General features: G+C 42.0%; 1 protein-coding gene and 1 non-coding gene across 2 annotated transcripts in view; both read left to right on the plus strand.

Annotated features, from left to right (window-relative positions):
- PACRG (parkin coregulated) overlaps positions 1-18,228 on the plus strand; it is a 572,095-nt gene that overhangs the window by 484,454 nt on the left and 69,413 nt on the right. The window lies entirely within an intron of this gene.
- Positions 2,237-2,340, plus strand: LOC115834597. Its single transcript, XR_004029534.1, has one exon. It is a non-coding gene; the product is annotated as a small nucleolar RNA U13 (small nucleolar RNA).

The following is an 18,228-nucleotide window of genomic DNA, read 5'->3' on the forward strand; positions in this document are numbered from 1 at the left end:
AGATTTAAATATAAGAGTTGGAACTGTAAAACTACTAGAAGAAAACATGGGAGAAAACTACGTGACATTGGTCTAGGTAGTTTTGTTGTTGTTGTTGTTTTTGATATAACCCAAAAGGCACAGGCAACAAAAGCAAAACTAGATAAATGGGATTATATCAAACTAAAAAGCTTCTGTACAGCAAAGGAAATAATCAATAGAGTGAAGAGATAACCTATGGAATGGAAGAAAATATTTGCAAACCAAAAATCCTATGAGTTAATATACAAAATATATAAGGAACTCAAACAATTCAATAGGAAGAAAACAAATAACCCAATTTAAAAATGGGCAAAGGATCTGAATAGACATTTCTCAAAAGAAGACATACAGATGGCAAACAGGTACATGAAAAAATGATCAGCATCAGTAATCATCAAGGAGATGCAAATTAAAACCACGATGAGATATCTCTTCACACCTATTAGAATGGCTATTATCAAAATGACAAAAGATAGCAAGTCATACGGTTTGGCTGTGTCCCCACCCAAATCTCATCTTGAATTTTAATCTCCATAATCCCCACATGTCTAGGGAGAGACCTGGTGGGAGGTGACTGGATCACAGGGGTGGTTACCCTCATGCAGTTCTCATGATAGTGAGTGAGTTCTCATGAGATCTGATGGCTTTATAAGGGGCTCTTCCCCGTTAGCTCCTCACTCACTCTCTGTCACCTGCCGCCATGTAAGGTATATCTCTTCCACTTCTGCTGTGACTGTAAGTTTCCTGAGGCCTCCCCAGCCATGCAGAACTGTGAGTACTTTATACATTACCCAGTCTCAGGTAGTATCTTTACAGCAGTGTGAGAATGAACTAATACAGCAAGTGTTTGTAAGGATGTGGAAAAAGAGAACCCTTACACACTGTTAGTGGGAGTGTAAATTAGTATAGCCATTATGGAAAACAGTATGGAGGTTCCTCAAAATGTTAAAAATAGAGATACTGTATAATCCAGCAACCCCACTTCTGGGTATATAGATGCAAAGGAAATTAAATCAGTATGTTGAAGAGATATCTCCACTTTCATTTTCATTGCAGCATTATTCACAGTAGCCAAGACATGGAATCAACCTAAGTGTCCATCAATAGATGAATGGATAAAGAAAATGTGGTACATATACACAATGGAATACTATTCAGCCTTTAAAAAGAAGGAAATTGGCTGGGCACAGTGGCTCATGCCTGTAATCCTAGCACTTTGAGAGGCTGAGGCAAGAGGATCACTTGAGTGCAGGAGTTTCAGATCAGCCTGGGCAACATAGCAAGACCCTGTCTCTACCAAAAAAATAAAAATAAAAAATAAATAATAAATAAATTAAAAGAAGGAAATCCTCTGATTTTCGACGACATGAATGAACCTGGAGGACATTATGCTAAGTGAAATATACCAGTCACACAAAGACAAAAACTGCGTGATCTCACTCATATGTAGAATCTAAAGTGAAATTCACAGAGGCAGAGAGTAGGACGGTGTTTAGCAGGAGCCTGGGGAAGGAAAGTGGATTGGGAGATGTTGGTCAAAAGGCACAAAGTTTTGATGAGACAGGATGAATGAGTTCTGGAGATCCACTGCAGTATGGTGACGCTGGTTAATAATAATGTATATTTGAAAAGTGCTAAGGGAGTAGGTCTTAAATGTTCTCACCACAAACACATGAGAAGCATGTGAGGTGATGGATATGCTAATAAGCTTGATGTAATCATCCCACAGGGTATAGCATGTGTCTGTCGAAACATCACATTGCACACTGTAAATGCGTGTAGTTTTTATTTGTCAGTTAGGCCTTAATAACGCTGGAGGCAGGAAGAAAGAGGAAGAAACAGGGCTGGGCAGGAGAGGTTAGACTGCCTGGAGGAGGTCCCAGGCAATCTCCACCTGAGGCCAAGGGGCTGGGGCTTTGTGCCTGCACATTAGCCAGCCCACGCAGGCTGCTGGAGGAAGAGGTAACCTTAAGCAAAGTAGCTCCTGTCTGAGGTGGAGGGCAATTCCCAGGGTGAGACCCAGCCATCAGTGGCTCACATCCCAGTGCCTGGGGAGAACCTGTTCTGTAGGAGGGTTGGGGCAGTACTCAGCAGCAGCCTCCACAGTGACCCATGATGTAGTAAAGGATAAACTCCAAAAATGTTTGAAAGTGTTTGCATCACTGAGGTCTATTTTAATGAAAAGAGCCAATGGGATTAAAATAATGGTAAACTGATCCTTTGTAGTTCATAAGTGTGATGAGTAGGATTTCACACTCATGTGTGAGATATGCCTCCCTCAAACCTTATAAATGATGATGGTACGTTAAAAAAATAATGGTAAACCACATAAGATTCCACGGGAATTTTTGTGGCATGTAAAAACATGACTTCCTGCTTATATTAGGCCATTCTTGCATTGCTATAAGGAAATTCCTGAGGCTGGATAATTCTTAAGAGATTTAATTGAGTCACAGTTCTGCAGGCTGTACAGGAAGCATTGTTCTGGCATCTGCTTCTCAGGAGGCCTCGGGAAGCTTCTACTCATGATAGAGGGCAAAGTAGGAGCACGCACATCACATGACGAAAGCAGGAACAAGAATGAGATGGGGGGTAAGGTGCCACGTACTTAACAACCAGACCTCACCAGTACTCACTCACTAGGGCAGGGACAGCACCAAGCCGTGAGGCATCCACCCCATGATCAAAGCACACCTCCCACCAGGCCTTGCCTCCAACACTGGGGATTCCATTTCAACACAACATTTGAGCGTGATCAAATATTCAAACTGTAGCACTGCTGTTCTAATGAGTTAGAAGTTGAAGATGCACCAATATATGTAACAGAAAGATAACGAGAGGACTGTAAGCCATTCCCATGGGTGTGCCGTCCTTCATGAAGGAGCAGAGCCAGCAGCCTACCCATCATTACGGGACTTGCACTGAGCTAGGTCAGCAGTAGCAGAAACAACTTTATACTGATGGGGACTACAAAGCTTTAACACCCAGGTCCACCAAACATTCACCCTTACACCCAGACCCTCATACACGTTTGCAAGACTGGACAAGATGGGTCTGCCTGTTCCTGGCCATCGAGACAAATTGCCCTCCCTGTGGCGAGAATGAAACCCACAACTTGGGTGTTATTAGCACAACCTCTCATCAAATTGACACCACCAGCCATAGATTACGATAATAAGAAAATAAGGCAAATGCAGCTAAGCCGATATGTCCAAGTTGGAAAAACTAATTTCAGCTTAGAAAAACAGCACACTAATGAAGCTTTTAAAAATTAACTTGTGATTAAAGATCATACAGAGAGGCAGTGTTGGTGAAAAACCACAATGAACATCAAAACAAGCATGAGTTCAGAGTCTGGAAATGTAACCAGAAGGTTACTGTTTTTAAATATACAGAGAAGACACATATATTTGTTTCCTGTTTATGATATATATACATATTAGAAAACAAGAAAATTATTTTTTTTCAATCTACCACTAATCGGTGTGACAAAAATCCATGACCTTCCAGGAATTTGACCAGCTCTCCAGGCAATGGATTCTTCAAATGAGAGCAAGTTGAAGTACTTCTGGTATCAGAAGATGTAGTCAGAATCCCTGAGCCCAGAGGGTATTCTTAATCTATGCCTGAAAATGATTGAAATGGACATCAGTGGAGGCAGATAAGCTTTGGAAATCTTTAAGCAGGCCAAAAAAAAAAAAAAATTGAATAAGTAAACCTAGATGAGTACCTGGCACACAGCAGAGGCTCAACATGTGCTGGATTAATTCATTAATTCATTCAAAATTATGCTGGCGGTCAGTTTATGACAAATAGATTAAGATAGTGCACCGATGCACTGCCATTAGGGTATGATTAGTAAACCAACTTTATACCAAAGAATTCCTTTTTATGGAAAAAGTACAGTCAATTTTTTAAAACTTTTGGCAATACTGCAGAAGTAAAGGAACCATGGTGAACGAACATGATTATTTTTGTAACATTTCCCAAAGTGAAAATTTCAGCTGAAAATAAAAAGAAACCTTTATAAATTGGAATAAATGCAGACTGGAGTAATTCTCTAGCACAGTGACCAACATTTAGACACATCACATAAGTCTTAAAGGTCACACAATGAGTCTAGTTATATGTGTTTTTCCACTCCAGACAGCTTGAAATTTAGTGTCTAATTCAAAAGTCCAAAACTATAAAACTCCTGAAAATAATCTTTCCAAATGACTAGTTTACTTTCTCCCTGGAACTGAAAATAGGATGGAAGGGAGGTCTAATTCTGAGAAAGTAGAATCTCCTTCTGATGTTTTGTTTATAAAAATAGTAAACATTTTACTTAACCAGAAAGGGCTAAATTTCATATCTCAATTTAAAAGTATTTGCAGGCCAGGCATAGTGGCTCACACCTGTAATCCCAATGCTCTGGGAGGCTGAGGCAGGAGGATCACTTGAGTCCAGGAGTTCACGACCAACCTAGTCAACATAGTGAGACCCCCGTCTCTACAGAAAATTAACCAGGGGAGAGGTGGTGCGCACCTATGGTACTCAGGGGGCTGAGGCAGGAGGATCACTTTGAGCCCAGGAGTTAGAGGCTGCAGTGAGCAATGATCGTGCCACAGCACTCCAGCCTGGGTGACAGAGTGAGACTCCTGCCTCTCAAAAAGACAAAACCACCACCAGAACAACAAAAAATCCAGTATTTGTGATCCCTTTCAAAGCACTGATTCTTCTGCTTCTCAGAGCACTCAGATTGCATCTGATCTTTGCTTGCCAGAATCATCATTTTATGGTTTGGCAAGGAGTCGTCTGCAGGCTTTGCCCCAGTAATGGTTCCAAAGACGTTCAGCCACAGCTTGAATAACCTGCACCTGAGCACAAATGTGGCATTCGTAGTCAAGCACCATCGTTCCCCTTCAGTTAGTTAGTCTCGTGACTTTTTTAAGTAGTAACTCCACACCTGTCAAATGCTGTTGGAAGAGACCCTTGAATAGTTCTAGGAGAACCCTCCTCTGGGAAGAAATTTGGGACAGAAGAATTTTTCCTAAGAAGGAAGAAAAGATGGATGAGGAAAGCGCTGACTTCCTCTCATGAGGACCAACAGGCTCCACAGTTCCTTTAGCGGCTGTGTCAGCAAGATGCCCAGAACTGTCTCCAGGCGACAGCAGAGGTCAAGTTCAGGTCCACAGAGTCCCACTGAGCTCCTATAATTTAGAACCTAATTCAATTCTAACCTGATGGTGAAATTATTCAACAGTTTGCTTCTGGGCATTGAAATAAATAATAAAAAACAGCAAATTTAATACTGCCATTGCTGACATTCTCTACAGTGGCATCAGAAACTCCTCAAAGTCCTATTTACTTCCAAGTGGCCATCTTCATAGTACATTGTCCTTTGTGAAAGCTCTTTGTAAAGAGAACGTATGTCTATATATGTAATATTTGCACCATGCATTACAGTTTTTAAAGAGCTTGGCAAATATGAATCTTCTTTACTACACAGCACTCCTTTAAAATAAAGCATTCAATAACCAATTTTTAATCTCTTCATTGTAGCGCAGGTAACTGCGTCCTTATGTTAGGAAATTATGCCCCTTAGAATACCAGTTATTCCAATTTATCAGCCTAAAATGTATATGGAGTACTTACTATAAGTCTACACACATAGCATTTTTTAGCGTAATAAAATATTCACTATTTTAATGGACAAAACATCCGAAAGAGATTCTACTTTCTCAGAATTAGACTTCCCTTTCCTCCTCCTATTTTAAGTTCCAGGGAGAAAATAAACTACTTATTTGGAAAGCTTATACTCAGTGGAGTTTTTTAGTTTCGACTTTTGAATAGACATTAAATTTCATCCCACCTAGAATGGAAAAACATATGTAACTAGACTCATTCCACGGCCTTTAGGACTTATTTGACGTGTCCAAATGTGTCCAACTATGTGTCTACATGTCTGTTTATTGCTGATGGAAACAGCAACAGTAATTCACCTTCAAAATCCCTAAAACGTGGTTGAATAAACAAGTAAAGAATGTGGGACAGTGTATAATGCCAAACTGCTGTAGGTGCAGAGTTAGGGAGGGAAAAACCCAGAAGGTTATCAGAGCCTCAAACATTCAGAAAAGCCTTCTGGAGGAGAGAGGCCTTCAACTAGGCCTCGAAGGACAGTATTTGGAGAGAGAGGAGGAGGTAGGTAAGGTGTCCCTGCCAGTAATTACAGCCTCATGAAAGAAGCCTGCAGGGCTTCTTTTGGTATTGAGATGGTATTGAGATGGCAGAGAAGAGAGGTCCAGGGTGCCCCAATCTTCAGGCACAACTAAGAAGATCCCTGCAAAGGCAACGGCTCCTCTGGGCCAGCAGAGAAAGTGGAGACCCCAAACAGGGGCTCTCAAGATAGGATGGGGCTGCGGCTGGGAGCGTCACCACCTTTGGGAGGCTGGCAAGGCAGGCAGGCCCACGGGGGAGCCGTGGCTTGCTGGCTGGGCTTTCTCCTGCCGGCAGCACTGGCGTCCTCCAAAATTGCTTCCTACGGCTTTTCTATTTCTCTTAACTTCATCCACTGTCTTTTCTTGTGTCCTGTGACCCACTCACTGCCATGCCACTGAACATGCTATTAGAACAAGAAAACAGTAGTCTCTGTCATGTTAATCACACCCTGCTCGATCCTGGCCAGAGTTCTCTGCCCATACCCTTTATAAAGCAGTGGACAGTCCCCAGATGGGCTTGCTGGAAGTCTGCACCAGCGCTGCATGCAGGAGAGCCCCGGGCTGTCCTGACCACACTGACATGCTGGGTTGTCACACCCTGCACGGATGCAGACAATTCCATACAGATGGATCAGCAACTTTGCAGGTCTTGGCAACTATGAGCCCAGATCCGCTGAGCCAGGATGCCTCAGCAAAAGGTGACTTCACATAGGGTGGCTTGAAAAGGCAAGAAATCCTGGCTGACTGCATCCCTTCCCCAGGACCAGCACCCACCAGGTGACTCCTTTTACCCTTAACAAACTCCATCTGCCAGTCAGATCCCCTTATCCACGAGCTTGCATAGTTTCAGAATCACTCTCAAGAAGCAGAGATCCATTTGCCTCTCTGAGGTGGGACCGTACAGGTGCAAGAGCCTCTTAGACCATTGGCTGCAGGTTGGCCATGATAAACAGCCTCACCCAAGAATGCTGAGCACGCGGTTACTGCATGTAAACAAGTCCCGGCTTCACTCAGCTGGAGCTGGCACTACGTTGGTATTTATGTAATGCTGCATTGGCAGACATTTCATCTGCAGTATATGTTGAAATAGACAGATAATTATTTAGAACAAATAAAATAAGCTACTTCTGAGGACGACTTGAAGTGGGCACTGACTTGCTGGGACTCTCAGGCCAGCCTCTACCACCCAAGGTGGCTCTCTGCAGAACACAAAGGTCCAGCCTAGAAGGGAGTGGCTGAGGTGAGTGCCTCAGGACAGGCCAACGCAGTGATGTTCATTCCAAGAATATTTATGATGAAGAGAACCCAGGAGAGCTGAAGATTAGCATCACACTTTTATAACAGAGAAGAGCTCACCTGCGCCAGGTGCCGTGTCCCGCTGGGGCCTGGCTACTCCAGAGGCTCCTCTGCTGCTGCAACGTGCCCGACCCCGACCTGCAAGTCCTCCTAATAGAGCAGCTCTTAGCTCCAGCCTGCGTGTCAGACCAAAGCCCACACTTTGTCCACTTCTTACTTGGTTTAGTGAGAAGGGAAGGAAAAAGGAAGAAAAAGAGGAAAGGAGGAACAAAGGAACAGGAGAAGGAAGAAGGCAGAGCAGTAAGGAAGGGAAAGGTGGGAAGGTGTGGAAATAAGCAGCAGAGATGAGAAGGGGCAGAGGAAGGTGGCTCTGTGGTCCTGGCCTTGTTCATGGCAAAACACACTTATACTTTGAGGGTGTTCTGCTTCCCTAAGGCACACCAGGGAAGGTCAACAGTTTCCTGTGGACCAGCGAGAAGAGGAGCCCTGTTTAGAAACAGCAGGCAATAGGAAGAGACAAAAGTGATTGATTCTCTGAAGTGCCAGAGGACGAAGAACAGTCCAGGCGTGGCCTCAGAGCACAGCAAGGTAAAGAGCACACCTCACCTACCCGCCAGCTCACGCTCCCAGCCGGAGGCCCTGGCCCTGCACAGCCAGCCCCTCCACCTCTCCTCCGGGAGCCTCCACCCGTGAAATCAGCCCTCAGCCCTCTCCCAACTCTGCTCCTCCAGCTGAAATACTGCCTGTCACACCAGGGCCACATCCCTCTGGGACTGCAGCTGGAGTGGCCCTGCCAGTGTAGCAAAGGGCATCTCTGGGGAGGAGATGGTCTCAGCAACTTCAAACACATTTTCTGTTAAGTTTCTTCTTGTATTGTGATGTCACAGAGCACGCTCAGCGGGAATTTGTCCCCCAAGAAGTATTCTTTGCTGCAATCCATCTTCAATTCACAATGGGAATAACCTGCTCACTATCCTTTGTATTTTTCTCACCTACTTTCATGTTTTTTACATCTCTGTTAGGAGATTTAAATTATTTAGGGACAAAGCTGAAGGTGTGTGAATGGGTGGATGAAGAGATGGCTGAACTGATTGATGAACAAAAAGTTCACCTGCCAGTAAAAACAGAGGAATGGAGTAGAATGCAGGAGGCCGGAGGCTGCAAGGGGCATTTTACAGTTGACCTAGATGGTAATTTGGAGAGAGAGAGAGAGAAATGACACCAGCCTTGAACTTGAGAGATGCCATTTTCTAAATTACCCTGTGTGGCTAAATGACTTTTACATGCTAGCCCAAAGAAATAACTGCCATGCATTTCATTGTGTGAGAAAACATATTATGAGTTCAAGAAAATAAGAGGAAACATTTTAACACCAAGATGGGAAGGGATAAAGACAGTCCAAGAAGCCATGGAGGGGGCTGGATACAGCTGTCCACGTGAGAAATGGCAGTGACTTCTGTGTGTTAGGGGCAGAGGAGGTGGAGAAAATGGAAATATTTGAAAAATATTGAAGACATATAAAGGACAGGTCTTAATAACAGAGAATTGTGAGGGAGGAAGAAGGATGAGTAAAAGATAACTTCTGGATTTCTGTTCTGAAAACAAAATTCTGAAAGGGGAAATGGAATGAGGAGCAAGTTTGTATGGAAGGAGGGAAATTGTAAGTTGCACTGTCCTTCATTGTTAAGATTTCACCAAATGAGAGACATTCAAATAGAAATATTCCCTAAATAATAAGACATTTTGTCCTGGGACTCAATAAGAAATGCCTGGTGGGAAATAATAGATTTTATTCAGCCATTTAAGAGTGTTCAGGCCTTGGGGGATAACCATCATCATTAATGGAAGAGCACTCTTGTCATTAATGATGGAGATGGTCCATAGAAAGTGACACAGAGCGGGGACAGAAGATGATCTAGGGTGCAGTTCTGAGTCTCACCCTCTGCTATGGTTTGGGTATGGTTTGGATATAGCTTGTTTGGCGCTGCCAAGTCTCATGTTGAAATTTGATCTGCAATGTTTGAAGTGGAGCCTGGTGGGAGGTGTGTGGGTCATGGGGGCAGATCCCTCAGGAATGGCTTGGTGCCATTCTTAGGGGAGTGACTTCTCATGGGAGTGGGTGAGTTCTCACTCTTAGTTCCTGCAGAAACTGGTTGTTGAAAAGAACCTGGCAGCTCCTTCTCTCTCTGGCTTCCTCTCTGGCCATGTGATCTCTGCACACACCAGCTCCCCTTCATCTTCCACAATAAATGGAAGCTTCCTGAAGCCCTCACCAGAAGCACATGCTGGTGCCATGTTTCTTATATAGCCTGTAGAGCCATGAGCCAAGATAAACCTCTTTTCCTTAAAAATTATCCAGCCTCAGCATTCCTTTATAGCAGCCCCAACAGACTAAAATGCCTGCATTTAAGGGACAGACGACGCCCAAAAGAGACCAAGAAGATGTAGCCACAGATGTAGGTCAAAAACCACGAGAGTTTACTTCTATGGGCACCAAAAGAAGAATGTGTTTAAACAAAGAGAGCAGAGTCAAAAATTTCTCTTAGAGGCAAAGTAAAATAAAGGCTGAAAAATGTCCATTGAACTGAGCAACAATGCTGTCTTCGGTAAAGCAGTTTTCATATAGAGGTAAAACAGAAGCCAGATTATAACGGGTAAAAAAATAAATGAGAGTTGAGGAAGGGAGCAAACACAGGCAACTCTTTTTAAAAAGTTGATTTTGAAGAAGGAAAGTGGGGCCAAATGTTGGTAGCGTTTTGGGTTAGACAGAGACTTGTTAGTTTTAAGATGAAAAGACATGACTATGTTTAAATGAAGAAAGATATGAGCTCCATGAAACTGAAGGTACAAAAAAAGAAAGGCTATAATCTATTGTACAAGGACCCTGAGGAGGTGGGAAGGCATAGCGGAAGAATTTGCCTGAAATGAGAAGGGGCTCAGCTCTTCCATCGTAAGCTGGCTGAATGGGAGTTGTGGGCATGACTCGAGCAGTTCAGACGCACCACATTTCCTGCTGCTCTCTAATATCCCCAAACCTGTCATCTTTCCCCTTTTGCCTGTGATAGTCTAATGATAATCCTGAAGCATATACAGATATATTTCTTCTCTATTGATAAAGCATCATATAATCTTCTGGAGACACAGGCGCCATTAAAATAAGTTCTCAATTTCCCCACTGTACGTAACTGCCTTCCGTGAAGCTTGCCACTAAAATATCACTTGACTGAGAAGAGGTGGTGTTGGTGACTAGAAAATGTATGTCTTGAGAGCATGGTGTTCTTTTACTTGTGGAATATGAAATACCTGCTTCCGAATTCCTCAAGGTCCTCCTGCTTGGAGAAGGGGTTTTCCTCTTGCCAGATCATGCCATTCATCCCCTGTGGTAATGTCTATAGACTAGCAAGGAAATGTGTCTAAAATTCAACAGCTTGCCAGCACCTAAGAAAAATTATCAGAAATATTGTCCACTTCCTCTTATATATTTCTCTCTGGAAAATTTTTTCAATTTCACAAGGTTTTATCGTCTATATTATAGGGATTTGTTTTTAATTCTTCACAATTTCCTTACACTCCTCCAAAGGAATATTTAACATGTACACTTTTCTTTTTCAATTCTGCCTTTGGTGAGTCAATTTATAGTGTGATTTGTTATTTTATTATTGTCAAATATTGCTTATAAGAGAGAGGCTTTGGTTTGGTAACAACTAAACACTAAAATAAAAAGAAAGTAAGGAAAAAAGTTGTTTTTTTTGTTCGTTTTTGTTTTTTTAAAGAGAGGCTTTGGGAAAACTGGCAAACTTTCCGCTCTTCCAAAGGTTACTTGGTATATGACTGATCTCCAAGCATTTATTTATCTGGAAAAAATCTGTTTGTGATTCTGCCTATGTCAGGGCAACAATGGCTACAAGATACTTTGAAAGATGGTGGGATATGCCACACAGGGTACTGTACAAACCTCAGGGTAAATCACGTTAAATAGAACTGTTCTCCTCCCATCTGCCAAAGCACATCTATTTTTCTTCAAACCAAAATGTAGTTTGACCTCCAAGTAGGTTTCCTAAACAACCCTGCCCTTCTCCATTCCTCCTGGTGCCACCTTGAGCTGGCCTTCTTCTGAATACTCTTTCATTTATTGGTAATTGTGACTTACTTATGTATATTTATGCTTTGTTAGCTTCTTTCCCCTTTTGGAAATTAATCTCAGCAGAAACTGAGTTGAATCTCTTCTATGTATTCCTAAGCATAGCTGTCCTTTGAGCACTCTGTAAATATTTGTCTACTGACTGGTTGAAGATTTAGTCTCACACAAGTACAGGTGAACTGCATCTCATTTTAGGACTCTGATGGGAAGTATGACTGTGTTACACAAGATTCTGGGTCTTTTCCTACCCTCAGGTGAATAAAGAGCCATAATCAATTAAAAATGTCTGCTATGGGACTGAAAAGATGGCAAGAAGAGGTGGAGACTGTGCCGCTGTACCAAGAGTTTGCCACTTCTTTTTAGTGGGGCATTGAATGGTTGATTGTATTAGTCTGTTTTCACACTGCTGTAAAGAACTACCTGAGACTGGGTAATTTATAAAGAAAAAAGGTTTAATTGACTCATAGTTCTGCAGGCTGTACAGGCGGCATGGCTGGGGAGGCCTTAGGAAACTTACAATCATGGCAGCAGGTGAAGGGGAAGCCAGCCCATCTTACATGGCTTGAGCAGGAGGGAGAGAGCAAAGGGGGAAGTGCTACACACTTTTACAACAAGCAGATCTCATGAGAACTTACTATCATGAGAACAGCAAGGGGAAAGTTCCACCCCCATGATCTAATGACCTTCCACTAGGCCCCTCTCCCAACACTGGGGATTACAATTCAACATGAGATTTGACTGGGGACACAGAGCCAAATCATATCATTCATGGTTTGATAACAGGCTTTTGAGATATGTAATGTGTAGCTATTTCCTTTAATTACTTAGCATAATGAATTTCATCAAACCTAAATATATATCAGTGGTTTGATTGTTAGTTGGTGGGTGGGTTTTTTTTGGTGGGGGGTGGATTTACCCTCTATTTCTTTAGTCTGACAGTATAACTTTTGGTCATGTGATTGTTTCATAAAATATATTGGGATTGCATACATCCTAATTTGCAGTAATTTTATTTTCTTGGTAGATACAGTCTTCTGTAAATGGATTTTTATCTTAGCAAGTATTTTTTATATACATATTTTCCACCAATGTAGCTAGTTTGACTAGATGTTATTAAATAGGGAGAAAGTCTAGCTCTAGTTCATGTTTTCTTTTGCTTAAGGAAAACAAAAATGCTCAACTTTTGTTGAAAATGAATGTAAGGCCAACAGTAACATTATTCAAAATATAATAATGTCCTTTTTAAGATAAAGTAAATTGGAGTTGTCTCTTTGTCACCCCAGTTACTGTCTCTAAAGCCACATTTCTGTTCTCATAAGATAGGTTATATGAAAAGAAATTGAAGCACCATTTACATTAGTGTAAGGTCACAAATTAATCACTTTATAACCTATTTTCTCTTGCAAACTCTTTCTTTATAGAAATTCTACCAGAAAATGGCTCACACTATTGAACTTAATAGGTTATTACTACATGTTTTGCTCAGTATTCTAAGCCAAGTCATCAGGAAAAGATTATAGTTACCAGCTCCCATTGTCCTGTTCGACATCAATGAGAAGATGCTTTATTTATATTTTCATGTGTTATTTATTCCTGTCAGAAGATATATCCATTTTATATGCAGCTAAAATTCCTGGGGCTTTTCATTAATCAACTAAACACAGGATGTGCTTTAAGGAAGAGCTGTGGAAGGGAGTATTGCCAAACCCTTTTAGTAAAACTGAAATGATATTTTCTTGGTTAACTGAAAAAGAAAACGTTTATGATGGTGTGGACTAGCATCAGAATTAATTTTACTCTACAATTGAATTTATGGTCAAAGTGTCATATTCCTATTATTTAAGAATGTATTGTATTATATCTTAAATAAAATTTATTAGCTGAATAAATATTTGTATGCATGGTATAATGGAATAAAAGAGGGAGCAATGGAGACTTTATTTCAATAAGCGAGTTTTATATACAACAGTAAATAATTAAATCCAATTGATTCCAGAACTCATAAGGCACTTCTTTTATAAGGATAAGTGCAGTATTGGTGTTAGATTGAGTCTATAACTTATAACAGTATCATACTTGGGAGGAAGAATTTGAATACAAGGGCAGAACAGAATTTGAATCTAGTTTAAATGAGAGAAAATCTTTGTAAAGAGCTGGCATAATGAAGGAAGAAGTGATTTGACATTGGCATAGATTCTCTCTGCTGTCAAAGATGTGAAGAAGTCGTTTCATCCCACTGCCCCACACGGCATTTTAGCCAGTTGACTGCTGGTTGTCTCAGACAAAGAAGGAACACTTTCAACACCACCATCAAGGACTTTCGTAGTCTTGATTCTTATACTTTGAATAACTCTTCTTTGAGTTCTATTAACATTCATCTTTATTTTTCTCAGTATTGTAGAATAGAATGTTTAGACTTCCCAGAATTTTTTTTTCTCATGTAAAAGGCTCAAAAAAATGGTGTCTCTTCTGTATTTCTATCAGTCGCTCTTTCTTCTTTGTCCTTCATACTTGAGTTAATCCATCTCATGCTTCAACCTCAGTTTTGGCGTGTAATCACCATGTTGTTTTGCTATCTCTAATGATGGAAGTGAGTTAGGTGAAAGCAAAGATGATGTTTGTCTGTGTCTATATCCCTAGCCACTGACCTAGTGGTCAGCACTTAGCATGTGGTAAAAGCTTGTGAAAGAAGCATTTCAAAGTTTAGTTCCAAATCTCATCACCTCGATAAATTACTGAACAAGGCACTTATTCTTTTTGAATATTTTTCTCATTTATAAAATGAGGCTAATAATATCTTCTCTCTGGGTTTTCATGATGAGCAAAATAATGATTGAGAGATTTGTACCATGTAAGATAGGATTATTTTTCTAACCTTCAACTGGAGAGGAAATTCTGTCAAGACACGGTTTTAAGTTTCCAAGTGGTATATTTCTGTGCATTCTGTTGGCATTCAATACTTACTGCCCACTGAAATGAGTCTTCTTCTTTTATCATAATATTCTTAAGGTGTTTGCCTGGCCTCTTGGTTTCAAGGACCACCTCTATAAGAGACTCCGCAATCTACACTTCAACACTTGATCATTTACCTCTGCCCAGAATCATGTCTGTAAGAATTAGCTCCATCAGAATTTCGTCCAGGAGTCCCTAGGTGGACACCTTGCTGCTTCTCCCTGCTACAACTTAATCTCTCCAAGTGCAACCCCTGTCCTTTTTAACGTCACCCGATGGTGTGGGCACAGCTGGCTGTTCATTGCCCCTCCTGCTCCCATGGCCGCCCCAACCCCTACACACACCCACACCCCCACCCCTACACACACACTCACACTCCCACAAACACACTCACACCTCCACCCCCACACACACACACACTCACACCTCCACCCCTACACACATACTCACACATTCACACTCCCACTCCCACCCCTATTTCTACACACACTCACATACACACACTCACACTCTCACACTCCCACCCCGACATACACACGCACTCTGACACACACTCACACTGTCACACTCTCACACTTCCATCCATAACACTCTCACAGTCCCACCCCCACACACACACCTCCACCCCTGCACACACTCACACTCCCACATACACACACTCACACCTCCACCCCCACTCCTACACACACACACACACACTGACGCTGGCTCTTGCACGTGCTATTCCCGGAGCTCTGCTTCCGAGACGGTGGTGGCTCACCGGGGCCGCACCTGTGCCTCCACCAGACCTGTGGGGTGAGCGGGATGCTAACGCCTAGCCTTGGAGAGAGATGTCTGGGAGGAGGCGGGGGAACGTGCAAGGGACGATTGGGGGGTGCATTAAGAAAGAAACCGTGAAATATGAAAGCTGTGACGGGGACAGAAAATTTAAGAAAAAGCAGAAATTTTGTTTAAAGATTTAGGGAAAGTGTGGCTGTTTAAGAGACAAGCTCTGTCCTCCCCTCCTTGTGAAGACTTCCATAAAATCTATACTATTTAAAGCTGCTTTTGGTGTTGAGCGTTGGAGTCTGTGAGTACAGGGTGAGGTCACGGGGTCAAATGGTCACCTTGCCTGCCACCCTGTGGGGTGACTCCCACCTCCTTGGTCCCCTCTTCCCCAACCACCTGGCTGGGAGAGGGCTCCTACCCTCCCGCCTTGGGCTGTGTTCTCACTTTCACTCAGACCTCACGCTCCTAAACACCTCCTTGGATTTTGGGCACATACGTGGTGGGGCCTCTTCAGCTGTAGAGTCATTAACCCTAAACTCCTTGTTCATGGAATCAACAGCCGACTGTGCCGTCCTCACCCTCAGGGCACTGCCCTGTGGAGGGAACATGGTCCACTCCAGAGCGCAGCTCTGCCCAGGTTTGCCCGGTGACCTCGACCAGGATCCCCGCTCAGGTAAACGAGGGCTGCATCAGGCTTTCCTCCTCGCCCGTAGCAAGGGGCTTGCCCTTTTACTTCTGCATCATAAAAGCACTCATGTTCCAGAAAGACTTCTCATAACATCTGCTTGAAATTTTACCCCCCGAAATTGGGCTTTTCTTACTAATTTCTAATTCTTCTCAAAAGGCAACTCAAGTCTGTCTATGTGACATATTTATCTGCCATCTCCAATTCTTAATGTAAATTATACAGAAAATTGATATTTAATATTTTTAGGCATGTTTCCTAGTGAAAGATAAGATTTTATATACCATGTAAATTACGTTATCTGAGAGAGGGGAAGAAAAAAGGTGAAAGGTACTGCTGAACCTGTACACTGCAATAGTTTAATTTAAATTTATGATATGCTGTCATTGGGCAAAAAAATCAGTAAAATATCCAAATGTTCACTTAACATATTTTCAACAAAATCTCATTGTTTTCTCCTCAAGTCTTTATTTGATTTATACACCAAGAAAAGCAGAAAGGATGGCAGGTTCAATTACAAAGCTAAGTCTTGAACTTTATGGTCATCTCACTTTTAACAGGTGTGTGTGTGTAATACACAGCCCTTCCATGATCATCTGACCTGGCCCTCTTGGGAGATGTGGCCCAGGCTCCAGGTGCCCTCGTACCCTGCACTGTTTTGACACGATACATGCCTGGGGACCTGGAGGGCCGAGCTGGCAGCTGAAAAGGCAGGGTACCAGGAGCCACCCCTCAATGGGCTAGGGCTGGGGACAGAGCTGGGAGCCACTCTACAGTTTGGTCTGGGTAGATGTGGGGGGTGATCTGAGTTGAGGTACATGTTTATAGCTTTTGAATGGAGAAGGTAGGAGGTTGATTTCTGGCAACCAGCTGAGAACCATAAAGTGGGTGTGTAGAAGGCGAAAGGGGGAAAACCAGGTGAATGGGAGGCTCTGGTAAACCCAAAGGAGGGGCAGGGGCTGGGGTTGGAACAGAGGAATCCATTCTAACGCCAAGTCCAGTCCCCGTCTGGCATTCCTGACATTCATACCCATTTGTGAGTAAATCTGGCAGAAAAGAAAGTGAAGGGGGAGACGTGAGGGTGGGCTCACACTCAAAAACAGTCATGTCACTGCCTAATTGCTTTTATCCAAGTTAAAACAATTTTTTTAAACCAATGACGTTAGCTGAGGCAAAGATCTTTTAAAAAAAAAAAGATTTTTTAAACTTATTGAGCTATAATTTGTTACTGTTTTCATCCATGCAACAAAAAACTTGGGATCAAACATTAGAAAATTAAATTAGGTTCATTCACAACCAAAGATCTTTTCTCTTGCCCTATGGACCTGCTGAGTCAAAATTCCATTTTCTGTCTCCTCACAGCATTTTAGAGAAATGATTATCATCTGATGAATTGCAGTAAAAGCAAATCACTAACAGATCAGCACCATTCTTCTATTAATTAATGCCACTGTGTGTTGTGTATGTAACAAATGCAAATTATCGAATAGGGCAACATTGATTTTCTTTTCCATGCATTCCTCAGTACAATTCAAATGCATTTTGGAAACTGCCCTGGACTGGGAAATTGCAATCATTATAGCATTTTCCTCTTGATTTATAAGGCTCAATTATCTTTCTTCGGTTATATGAAATGTCTTTTCTAATAAAAGAGCCAAAAAGTGAGAGACAGCATTTCTAGCATCAGGCGCAGAAGGGTGATGGGATAATATCAAATTTCCTATGGTTTAGCAAACATTGACAAATAGGGGAAATTAGGATTGCTCATCCAATATGTTTTGGCCTCAAAGGATTCAGCTAATAAAGTAACTAGGAAAATTAAATATGTGTAAGCCGCAGCACCTTTAGAATACTTAACAGATTACCGAGTTGTGTCATATATGGCAATGAATGTTTCCAGGCTGCAAGCAAAAAATTTATTTTTCACTTTCCTTGAAAAGAAGATGATGCCTCCAAATATCACAGGGAATTGTTTCTTTTGTGTCCAAATGAGTTCAGATCTAAACCAACATTTAAATGGGCTTCAATCATGAATTGCAAAATGCAGTTGAAATGAATATTGTTTTGCTGATAGTTTAGTCTGAAAGCAATTGTCTTTTTCCCTACAGATACAGTGCCTCCTTGATTAAGTGGCTTTTAGTTATTTTTTCATAACAGGCCATTAT

Source organism: Nomascus leucogenys, chromosome 3 (assembly GCF_006542625.1).
Source record: "Nomascus leucogenys isolate Asia chromosome 3, Asia_NLE_v1, whole genome shotgun sequence".
Taxonomy (NCBI): Eukaryota; Metazoa; Chordata; class Mammalia; order Primates; family Hylobatidae; genus Nomascus; species Nomascus leucogenys.